At 40.1% G+C, this 12,398-nt stretch overlaps 1 protein-coding gene across 10 annotated transcripts in view; it reads left to right on the top strand.

Moving 5' to 3' along the window:
- The window catches only part of ENOX1 (ecto-NOX disulfide-thiol exchanger 1), a 545,438-nt gene that overhangs the window by 157,971 nt on the left and 375,069 nt on the right, over positions 1-12,398 (top strand). For 9 of the 10 annotated variants that reach the window (XM_039251548.1, XM_039251538.1, XM_039251540.1 and 6 more), the window contains one exon: positions 1,941-2,072. The exons of the other annotated variant lie outside the window; for it this stretch is intronic. The gene's annotated coding sequence lies outside the window, so the exon portion shown is untranslated. The remainder of the gene's footprint in view (positions 1-1,940; positions 2,073-12,398) is intronic. 10 annotated transcript variants of the gene reach the window in all.

The following is a 12,398-nucleotide window of genomic DNA, read 5'->3' as shown; positions in this document are numbered from 1 at the left end:
TTTGTAATACTTGAAGAAAATAATAAAGCCAAAGTAAGCAAAAATACCCAAAAAGCATTTTTGTGTATTTCTTCTAGTTATTCACCCCTGCCCCCTGCCAAATTCAGGTTTTTTGGTTAATATGGAAGAAAAGGAAGGCTGGAAGATAAAGAAATATGAATAAACCATGTATTTGTTAAGTTTAATGGTGTTACATGATAACATTGAAAGATAAGAATCTTTTTATTATAAAGAATTTCTCTTATATGTGAGTGGAATTATTTCCAGGTCTTCCTTCAATAAAGTCATTTTCATTTATCGACTGAATGATCATGATATAATTCGAAGTATTTTCTAGTGTATTGAAAGAAAATAAAAAGTGGTGTATTCCAACCTTAAAAATAATTTTCATAATTATTTAGGCCAGGGATGGTTCCAGGTTTTATGGAGTTTTAAAGTTACATGATTTTTGAGTCTGCCTTTAAGAAAAAGAACAAGGGTGCCTGGGTGGCTCAGTCTGTTAAGCATCTGGCTTTGGTTCAGGTCATGATCTCACAGTTTGTTAGTTCGAGCCCCGTGTCAGGCTCTGTGCTGTCAGCTTGGATCCTAGAGCATGCTAAGGATTCTGTGTGTCTCTCTCTGCCCCTTCCCTTCTCATTCTCTGTTTCTCTCTCTGTTTCTCTCTCTCTCTCTCTCTCTCTCTCTCTCTCTCTCTCAAAAATAAACATTAAAAATTTCTTTAATGAAAAAGAACAAAAATTTTTAATACAATGGTCCCTGTAAGGGCATGTGGAAACGGAGGGCTCTAGCACTTAAGTTCCTTTTACTTCATATAAAATTCACCTGTTTAGACACACCAGCTTTCTTTTATTGTGCCCTGTTTCCATTTTGGGGGGGAATTATTACTCAGTATTATTAAATTACGATAACACACCTATTTGTTACTAATGCGATTTAAAGATGTCTTATGTAAAGATTCATTAAAATACAAAGAAAAAGAGTATTTAAGTCTCATTGTGGAAGGTTATTAAACTTATTGATGCTTTAAGGCTCTATCCATAAAATAACTGGATTTATTTATTCCTCTTATTTCAAAGAAAGTAAATAATACATTGAACAATAAATATTTAATTAATATTATCTATTTACTTATTTTAGAAATATCCTTGAACTTATGGAAACCATACCCCTTCCCCGAATTCTAAAACCTGGCTCCAGATATATTCAGATTTTACACCAGAGCTTCTCAAATTTTAATGCACATTCAACATTCAGTTCACGTAGGCATCTTGTCAAATGCAGGTTCTGATTCAGTAGGTCTGGAGTAGAGTCTAGCATCCTGCTTGTTTCGCATGCTCCATGTGACGGCTCTGTTGCTGGTGCGCAGACCATACTTGGTGGACGTATAGTGAGGCTCCACACCTGCTAACCTGTCCCCAGCACCCCTCCTCAGAAGCTGCCTTCCACATGTAAGGTGCAGGGGAATGTGCCAGTCTATCTAGTGGTTCTTAGGAGCAGCCGATGGGTATGTAACCATGAATGTAAATGTAGGACCTGGAGTACTTGAAGCAAGAGACACAGCCGAGGACAGTGGGTCAGTGGAGGAATAAGAGCCAGAAAGGGGGCCCAAGTGCCGAGGGAGAAACCGCCTCTTTCTGCACCACTTTGAGGAAGTGTTTATGAGTAAATGAGACAGGGAGACCATTTTCATTTCCAGCCTGCTCTCAGAAGCACAGGGAAAACAGTAAGCGCGGTGTTCCTGGAGGAATTTAAGAACTTTCAAAAAGAGATGACACATGGGGATGAGCACTGGGTGTTATACGGAAACCAACTTGACAATAAACTATTTGTAAAAAAAAAAAAAAAAAAAAAAAAGTAAATTAAAAAAACCCAAAAAACAAAAAGAGACTACACAGAGTTGTTCAACTCAGGTCACACACACGCGGTTTCTTCCGTTTCAGGGTTTAGGGCATGCTGTGTGTAGTGACCGCCCTTCCAGCCAGCAGCCGGCCGCACCCGTGACCTGTGGCGTCTTCTGAGAACTGTCCTCAGGAGCTGACTGTGTCAGCGTTTCCCGTGTTCCTCGCACCACGGTAAAGAGTCTTTCATACTGATTTTCATACTGCACTCGCTGTGCCGTGAAGCTGACTGGGGATTCTCAGTGCGGCGGGGCAGGTGCACAGGTCTATGAAGAGGCTGCTTTCCAGCGGTCACAGACGTACAGGACTTGTTACCCTCAGGGTAAACCGAGAAAAGCACAAAATGCCCTGTTCTTGATTTTGATATTTTGCATCCCTAGGAGAGAGCTGATCCACATATTTTTGACTATGGAAAAAAAAATACATATATATATATTTACATAACATGATTTTTGCCTTAGCACAGTTTCAGTGTTCAATACAGCATTGTTAACTCTACGTACAACACTGTAAACATATCTAGAACTTTATATTCATCAAGTTCTATACCCATTGGAAACTCTTTCCTTTTCCTACCCCCAGGCAACCACCATTCTACTTTCTGTTTCCTTGAGTCGGACAACTGTAGATAACCTCATATAAGTGGAATCAGGAGTATGTGTCTTTCTGTGAGAGGTTCACGTCACTTAGCGTCACGTCCACAGGTTTTATCCATGTTGTAGTGTGTCAGTATTTCCTTTTTTATGGCTTAGTAACATTTCATTGTATGTGTACATTACATTTTCTCTGTTCATTCATCTGTGGGTAGACTTCTACTTGTTTTTACCTTTTGGCGATTGTGAATAATGCTGCTGTGAATACAGTGTGCAGATATCTCTTTGAGATCCTGATTTCAGTTGTTCTGGATACGTACCCAGAAATGGACTTGTTTTGTCAAATGGTAGCTCTGTCTTTCATCTTTTGAGGAACCTCCATCGTGTTTTTCTCGGCAGCTGCACCACTTTACAATCATTTATCGTAACAGTCGCTGTTTTCTGTTTGTGTGTTTTTTTTTTATAATAGCCCTCTTAACAGGTGTGGGGCGGTCTGCCTTAAATATAATACTCTCAAACTAGTAACTTACAAGAGTATGAGTGTAATCCATTTGGGGTACATCTGTGTTTTCACTTCTAACATTTTCTGCTACTGCTTTTTAAAAATTTTCTAATGTTTAAATTTGAGAGAGGGAAAGAGAGACTAAGTGTGAGCAGGGGAGGGGCAGAGAGAGAGGGAGACACAGAATCTGAAGCAGGCTCCAGGCTCCGAGCTGTCAGCACAGAGCCCAGTGTGGGCCTCGAACTCATAAACCGCAAGATCCTGACTTGAGCTGAAGTTAGATGCTCAACCAACTGAGCCATCCAGGTGCCAGTAACATTTTCTGCTACTTTTAACTGGTTTGGTCACTGTGAGATTTTCTTCATTTGCCCTTCTGGGTGTAATGCACACCACCTTATTCAAAATGAGCCTGCCTGGGACATTAGTCTCTCCTCTCTTTCACAGAAATCAACTTTGAGTAGTAGAAATGGGTTTTCTTTGTCTTGCCTTTCTACAGTCACCCTTTGTCCACTTGCCCTATGAAGCAAATTACCAAGAATTCTTTAGTAAGAGTATTAACACTCACTAATGGCTATTGCCAGTGATTGGCTGGATATGAATGACTTAATAAAATGGCAGAATTGGCAAAAAGGAAAAGAAAGTGTCCACTCTGAAAGTGACCTCAGAATCTTGGAGATCATTTAGGGAATCTGTTTATGAGGCCACTGCGTGAGGCTGAGAAGCAGAATGACACTGCTGGAACTCATGAGGAAGAGCGAGGTACCCTGCCAGGGGCAAGCCCAGGCTGCTCGCTGGCCAGAGCTCCCAGCTGCCGAGAGGTTTACTCGTTTTGTACACTGTACAAAATAATTGGTTAAGTCACATTGTGTGGCTGCTGGCACTGTCGTGCAAAGTGGCTTTACAAAAGTAGTATTGCTAGCATGCATTAGAAATGAAGATTTAAGATTGAACTGGCTCTGTTGAAATAACCTGAATTACATGCTGCAACATTGTTTTTCCCCAGTGGCTAAAATCACTGACTTAAGATATTTAAAATGTCAGAAACGTATATTCGTAATAAGCTTGGAAAGTCTGCCATACTTCAGGGAGTATCATAGGTCTTCATCATCATCTAAGTAGACCTTTGAGACCACATGGGTTGTGACTTGATTGCTCTCATTATGAATAAATCCAAAATGACTGATGCATTCCGACATCCGGACAGGGCTGAACCAGATGTGTGACTGAGTCATATTTGCAAGTTCCTTGCTTCCAATCCTTCAGTGTACATTTAGCATCAGACGTTTAAACATTTAGACTGAAGGATTGCTCTTCTTAAGTATGGTAATTCTTGATGCCTAACAGATGGATTCGTGGATGCATGTGCATGTCTGGGTGAACAGAGCCGGATTAAGGAATGGCAGCTCCCCCGGGCACCACTGCATACCAGTGGAGTGTTGTTAGTATAAATGTCAAGTATGGCATCTGTTAACTGGGTTTCCACATGTAACACTTGGGCAGTTGATAAGGCAGGTTTTATTTCAACTCCCTCACAGGTGTGGGCACAAGAAACATAAGAATTGTTGCCATTGTTGAATTATCTCTGGTAAATATTTTCATGACAATAACAAAAAATTCTTGGCATTGCTGAATTTCTCTGTGGAGTATTTTTCATGTGTTATGGCAAGCCGCACCACTATCCTAATTTAGAGTCACTTGAATTTGGCTATTAATAGTTGAAATTCTTATATCAAGTAGTAGTTTATATAGGTCTGTTTACTGGAAATTAGTGGTTTATTTTTTAAAACTTATTTATTTTATTGAGATTATAATTGACATATGGCATTATATGAGTTTCAGGAATACAACTTAATGATGTGCTATGTGTATATATTGCAAAACAATTACCATAAACACACTTACCATAATAAGTGTGGTTAACATCCATTACCATGCATGTTACAATTTTTTTTCTTGTGGTGAAAGCTTTTAAGATGTACTCTCTTAGCTACTTCCAAATATATATTACAGCAGTAATAATTATAGTCACAATACTGTACATTTATTTTGAGTATCTATTTCTAAGAATTTGGTTTGGTAAATCATAAAAGAAAACTGGACTGAAAAAAGGACTATGGAAAAGTGGAAAATGTTTGGACAATGTGAAAGTAAACAAACGAAAGAACTTTGAAATCCATTTTGTAACTTTGTAACTGTATCTGAGTAAGCTACCTCTCCCGGGGTGAGGATGAGTAACTAATTCTGTCCAGTAATGAGAGACCAAATAGTTGTGAAATGAAAGAAGTTGAAGCATGTGAAAGTGATATGTTCATTCAAATACATGAACTAATTCTGTTAACTCACCATAAATAGATACACACTTTTGTTAATATAGAATAACTTTCCTCCAATTCCACTTAATGTTCAGTAAATATTTTAAAAATAATAGTTTGAATGGTTACCAAATCTTTAGTTTTTCTGGGGGCACTCACATGATTCAGTCTCTATTAGACTCTGTGTGTGTGTGTGTGTGTGTGTGTGTGTGTGTGTGGTGAGAGAGAGAGGGAGAGGGAGAGAGAGACGTGTGAGCAAGCACAAACATGCGCAACTGAATCCACAGCACAAGAAAATCCACGCATGTGAGGTAGGTCCCAGTTTGAGAAAGCTAGAATCCATGTATCACCTGCAAACTTCACATACACACAAAAACATTACGTAAATGTTAAGAACACTTTGCCTTTATAATATCACATTGGAGAAGTATCTGGACTCTGTCCTGATGGCCAGGGCAGATGGTTGATATCATGTGCTAAGAATGGGCACTTTGCAGTTCTCAGCATTTGGAGCTCTGCCATGTAAATTTGAAATGGGTCAAAGTGAAGCGCTGGGATTTTTATATACTTATTAGAGGATGTAAAATTTCAAAACTAGGGAGATCATAGAAAGTTAATTCCTGAGAAAACAATCCTATTAGTAAAGATATCTTTGAACCAGAGACTATAATTTTTCTGGCTCTTATCTGGATGAACAGGAGATGGGAAAAATCTTACAGAAATGAAGTCCCTAAGAGTGTCATGGAGTAATGTTTTTCTATGTTTGTAATGGCCATTTTTAGTATTTGTATTGACGCACCTTACATTAATCCATAATAATGTAATAGCTATCACTTTTTAATGCTATCATGTGTGCTAGCTTTAATGAGAGCCTGCAAAGAGATCAAAATAAAAGGATTCCACAACGTGGTTTATGTTACAAATAAGACCTTTTTTCCTGCAAGTAGAAATAATCAATGCTACATGTACCATGCTCTATGGTTGCTGTGCCTTTTAGATGTGAGCCTTAGGCTTTCATCTCCTCTAGAGGTTTGTCCTCATTGGATGAGAATCAGCAGCACCGAAGGGTGGTGATGCTGCTTCTAGAAAGTGAATTGCATATCTACACTAATACAACTAAACCCAGTGTGTATTCATTATAATGGAAATGCAAACTATTTGTAAAAATATAAATAACACAAAAGTGACTCTTTTATTAAATTAGAACCACTGGGTGGAGGAAATTTATGAAAATAATAAGGCACTTTTAATCTGCCAAACTGTTCAGCTACAAATAAGTTATTACAAGAATAGGGAATGTCTTACTCAGGGGTTAAAGAAAAAAGAAAACTTTGTTCACAGATATGCACAAATAAACAGTAAGGGATTGTGACCACATGGTTTGCGGGGCGCAAAGAGGAGCAGTATCTGTACGTATCAGCCTGATCCTATGGAAGACAAAGAGACTGGGAACAGTGTTAGATCAGAGACGGGCCTGTGAATGGGAAGTAGGTGCTTGCGTTTCCCGAGTGCCTGCTCTGACAGCACTGTGCGAGGCAGGCAGTGTGCACTGTAATTTGAGAAGAGTAGAGTGATGCATAGCTGAGTACTGGGCACAGATTGGAAGGGGTGGTGCAAGCCTTGTGGAAATTCAAGTGACAAAGGGAGGCGGGAAGCTGACACTAGTGACGGAGAAGTGGCCCGGCAAGAAGACATAACAGGCCAGTTGTGACCACCCAGCAGGTTGCTCACTGGTAGGCCACTTGCGCCCCCGTGGCTGCTAAAGGCAGTTTTACACTTGCTCAAAGCACATTTGCCATAAGAGCAGGTCTTTATACAGAGGATGGGAAAACCAGGAGAAGATAAGAAAGTAAACTGACATCAGGGGTATTTCTATCTACGTGTCTGTTGGTCTGTCCATCCATCTATCTGTCCATCCATCCATCTGTCCATCCACCCAATTCAAGAAGGCGGAAGGCAAGTTCTTGGTTAACTTCTGTGATCAATAGCCCTTAGTCTGTGTGCCACATTGTTTTCTAACTACTGCTGTGCCTGTTCTGTGGGCCAGGACAACAGCTGATGTTCATAATGATGACCCTAAGTCACCAAAGAAATTTTCAGTGTGCCCTTTTAAAGAAGGCAGATACAAGTAAAAAGTATTCTAGAAAGATTTCTGCTTTTTTTTTTCATTAGACTGATGATACCTGGAGGTAAGAAATCATCTCTTATTCATCTTTATATCCTTTGACACCTAGCACAATGTTTTTCATGTAGAAGGTAAAATATTTGTGACACTGAACAGGATAGAAATAATTTAAGTTTTGTAGGGAAAAAAACCCTGCGTTATTTAAAATTCAGTATTCCTGTTATCATGGTACTCAACCAGAAATGGTATATCGCTCTACCCATACTCCTGCCCATTCTGAGCTCTCAAATTAAGATGATGTTTTCATGTACTGAATTAAGGACTCAGTTATAGAAGTGTCTTTATTAATGAAGAGGTTATGTTTCTAAGAAATTTTTCAGGAGCATTGAGCAGAGAAGATATTGTAATGGTGGCGTCACATGAGAGAATTCGTGTCTTCCGTTCCACATCAGAGGTGCCAGGCAGATGCTCTCCTATTCCTGCCTTTGCCTACATGGCTCTCAGCTCAGTGACTTAGAAGCTGCTGACCTTAAACCCATGTGGTACCCTACGTTCAGGGTGGGATTTAGCCAGATAAAAGTTAGGGATGAGGACTGCAGACCTTTTATAAGATGCCTGTACCTGAATTTTGTCCAGGTCATCCTCATCTCTACCCAAGCCTAACCTGCATCCTTGAAGAGACCACATTATCCTTCATAAGAATCCACAACACATGGTAGAAAGAGCTGTTGGGGTTGTTTTTTTTTTTTCAATTCTTTTTTTATTTTTGAGAGTGGGGAGAGGCAGAGAAGGAGAGAGAGAAAGAGCGAGCATGAGTGAGGGAAGGACAGAGAGAGAGGCAGACAGAGGATCCGAAGCAAGCTCCTGCTAATAGGAGAGAGCCCAGTGTGGGGCTTGAACTCATGAACTGTGAGACTGGACTGAGCTGAAGTCAGTCACTTAACCGACTGGACCCATCCAGGTGCCCCAACAGCAGTAGGTTTTTGAGTCGGTGAACTAGGATGTCAGTGGCTACATTTGCCCTCACTGATGGCAAACGTAACCACCTTGCACTTCAGTTTGCATAATTATGAAATGAGTATTGTAGTCCCTTCCCTACAGAATTATTGGTCAGATTGTATGAAATAGTATGCCTGATGCATCTGAGGGATTTCAAAGTGCTATACGTGTATCAGGCCAGAGTCCTCTCTGTGACCAGACCAACCTTTAGTTGCTTTGCTGCCAAGGATATTTTAACTTATTAGCACTGATACTGGTTGAAAAGTAAGGTACATTATAAGGAACATCTTACTAATAAGTTATATAGAGTTACAGATTAGTCATTTAGAATATATTGGTAACTCCAAGGTAAGGGGAGAGAAGTGTTTTTTTATAAGAAGGGAACTTCTCTGCACAATAGCACAGACTATATGCTCTTGTCCCTGTTAGTCCAATGCCTTGACTTTATTATCCTTGTTACAAACTCTCCCATCCTCTCAACAGAAACCTGCCCGCCTTCCTCGTATTCAGTAAGCTCACTAACACTCAAGTACTTTCGCTTAAACCTATTTAAGATCCTATTAACACTTTTAAGTGGGTCAGCAGTGTCCCCTTTCTAACAGCAACGTTTTTACTTACCTCAGAGCTATCCTTGGTGTAAGAGAGAGAAAAGCATTTTTCCTCTGTAGATCCTTACAGCTTGGGGTTTCCTTCAGAACTCGTGTTGAACTACTCCTGGAATCCTAAAACAAACAGTTTCAACATTCTAAAGAGTATATTTTAAAGGGGCTCAAGCCCTTTCCTACAATTTTATACATAGCACACCACATCACCTGTAATTTAATACTTGTTTTAACAAATTACAGTGAAAATGAAAACCAGCTGCGTCATGATTTCTTTGCAATTTACCATTTGCCTTTTGTCAGTCGGAAGTCTTTCCGGAGACGAAGGTTCCCTGGCAGTGCCTGTATCTTCTGCTCATGAACTGTGCAGGTGGAGAGGAGTCCCCGTTAGGAGCAGATGAAGCAGACTCAGGGAAATGGCCAGGCTTTTTTCAACCACAAATGTGTTTATAACGGTTCTGGAAATAGTGTTTTGGAGTGTTGGTGCTCTTTCAATCTGCTTGAATATAGGAGATTCAGTAAAACATTACTTCATTCAACAAAATTTTAGCTCTGCAATGTGCCAAGCACTATAGGTCATGTGGAGAAAGCACTGAGCAAAATAGACAAAATCTCTGCTTCATGAAGTTTATTGGGGGGGGGAGGGGGCATATATTTATAGGAAGGGAGTGCTAGGCTAGTCTTTTGGCTTCCTGGGGGAAAGAAGGCCTAATTATTAGTGTCTCATTTCAGACTGTCTGGAGCTAGGAAGAGCTGAAGAGGTAGCCAATAAACAAAATAAGTGGAATATGTAACATGTCAGACGGCGATATGTACTACGGAGGATAATAAGGCAGGGAAGAATAAGGAATGTTAGGGGAGGGTTACAATCATAAATACGGTGATCAGACAAAGCCTTATGGAGATAGGAACACTTTGGTAATGGCCAGAGGAAGTGAGGCAAATACCTAGGAGAGCAAGTTCCAGGCCTCGGGAAATGAGATTATGAAGTGAGAAGGCACCAGCCACATTTGAAGGGGAAGCTCTGAGGCCCATGTGTCCAGACGGCAGTGAGCAGGGCTAGTGAGGGGCAGGAGATGAAGTGAGAGGGACGCACCCTGAGTCAGGCCTGCAGTGCACTGTAAGGATTTTGCTCTTTCTCTGAATGACACGTGAAACTTCAGTGGGTCTTGAGTAGAAGGGTGATGTGGTGTGACTACACATTTAAGTAAGTCCCAGATGGCTGCTATCTTGAGAATAAATGGAGAAAGGGCTAGATGCCGGGAGATTCTTTGGGAGCTCATGGAATAGTTCAGGTGAGAGATGGTGGTTATTTAGACCAGGGAGGTTAGATGTGGTCACATTCTGGAGTTACTGTGTGTTAAAGCCAACATGATTTGCAGGCTGATTGGACATATAGTGTGACAGGAAGAGGTGAGTCAAAGATGGCTCCAAGGCTCTTGGTATAGAAATCATTCAGACCTGAGATTTTGTGTGTTGTTTTGAGGTCAGACTCAGATTCTGTTTCTGCCTGTGTCTCTCCCTAGCTGTTTGTTCCCCTTTGGATAAGGCAAGTCTCGCCCATGAATGATAAGCCCCCTGAAGGTAGGGATATGATATAATGCTTCATACCATTATATTCCTAGTGCCTAGCACAGAGCCTGCCTCAAAGAACTTCATAAATATTTCTGGAATGAATGTTGTACCTTTCTCCATAGTCTGGTTTCCAAAACTGTGAAGTCTAAATAATAATACTGAATTAAGTAGGTAGTTTTTTTTAAGTTTATTTATTTTGAGAGAGAGAGAAAGTGAAGGTGTGAGAGCTAGCCAAGCAACTGGGGGGAGAAAAGGGAGAGAGAGAATTCCAAGCAGGCTTTGTAGTCAGCTTGGAGCCCAACGCAGGGCTTGAACTCACAAACCCAAGAGGCTGAAACCAAGAGCCAGACACTTAACTGACTGAGCCACCCAGGCGCCCCCAGTTTACAGGTAGTGTTGAAGAATAAATGAAAAGTGCTGTGTGTCCAAGGTGCATTATACATTCAGTGTACAGGAAACATTAATTCATGGAAGCCATAATTAGTATTGTCCATATTCTTTGCCATTTAAAATGTTGATAAAATTTTGAACATCTAGAAGGAAGGCTTGCTTCTTTGTAGGAAAAATAATGGTGGAGAATTTTCACCATTTTCATTAAGACTTTTTCACTAGGAGCTATATCTTAATGCAGAAATAGAAGACTTCCATGTATAAAAGCCATCAAATCCAAATTATTTTAACTGCATTGCTGCAAATACAAGGGATTTGTCTTACCCATAGTATTAAAGTCGTGCAGAAGCAAGAGAAGCATTCCCTGGGAACTTACATTCCGCACATAAATATTACTTACTATGATGACTGGTGTTTCAAAATGGTGCCCACTCTAGGCAATGGCGGTGGTATCAAAAGTAGATGAGCAGAGACTGAACAGTTTGAGAGACCGTGCACTTTAGTTCTCTTGGTGGCCAAGGGCTCCCAAATAGATCCTGTCCCCCTACCCATATGTTTGAGGTTTGTAATAGCAAGCCCTAAATGGTGACAGAGCCAGATGTGAATGTATAATGTCATTTTTATTTATTTATTTATTTGTCCTTAACAGTTTAGAAAATCTTTTTAAATCTCAGAAGTTGAATTTAGCTAAGAGTATGCCGATGAAGATTTGATAGAACATCTGTGTTTCTGAAGTCTGTGTTTTCAAGTTGTATATGAATACCTCCTTGCCCTTCCAGATGAATTGATTAATTCCACACATCCTGAAAAAGAATTCACAGATCCCTTTAATAAGATCATATCTGGTCATTGAGACTACAGAGTTTAAAATCGTCAATAGGAATCTCTTATTTTCTTGTGTCCCAGCGTGGGTACCCCTTCAGGCTACCGTAAAGAATAAAACAGACACTAATTTGCAAGAAGCTCCTGAAATTGATTGTTTTAAGAAAAGACCTTTGCCAGGCAGGGTACCTGGGTGGCCCATTCAGTTGAGTGTCCAACTTCTGCTCAAGTCATTACCTCATGGTTTGTGGGTTCAAGCCCCACATCGGGCTCTGTGCTAACAGCTCAGAGCCTGGAGCCTACTTCAGATTCTGTGTCTCCCTAGTTCTCTACCCCTCTTCCACTCATGCTCTGTCTCTCTCTTTCTCTCTCAAAAATAAATAAACATTAAATAAATTTTTTTGTAAAAGAAAAGACCTTTTACTTGATGATAGCTCTTCAATAAGTGAAATTTTATATGCATATTTTATAAGTATATTTGATTTTCACTAGTGTTATATTTTTATTTTATACAAGAAAGCTAATGTTAGCCTGTATTTTCCAATGAAAATACCTCTGATGAAGGTAAAGTGTAGCCTCC

The sequence above is a fragment of the Hyaena hyaena genome, unplaced genomic scaffold (genome assembly GCF_003009895.1).
Source record: "Hyaena hyaena isolate Hyena2069 unplaced genomic scaffold, ASM300989v1 scaffold_394, whole genome shotgun sequence".
Taxonomy (NCBI): Eukaryota; Metazoa; Chordata; class Mammalia; order Carnivora; family Hyaenidae; genus Hyaena; species Hyaena hyaena.
Note: the sequence above shows the minus strand (reverse complement) of the source record. Positions and strands in the feature narration are given on the sequence as shown.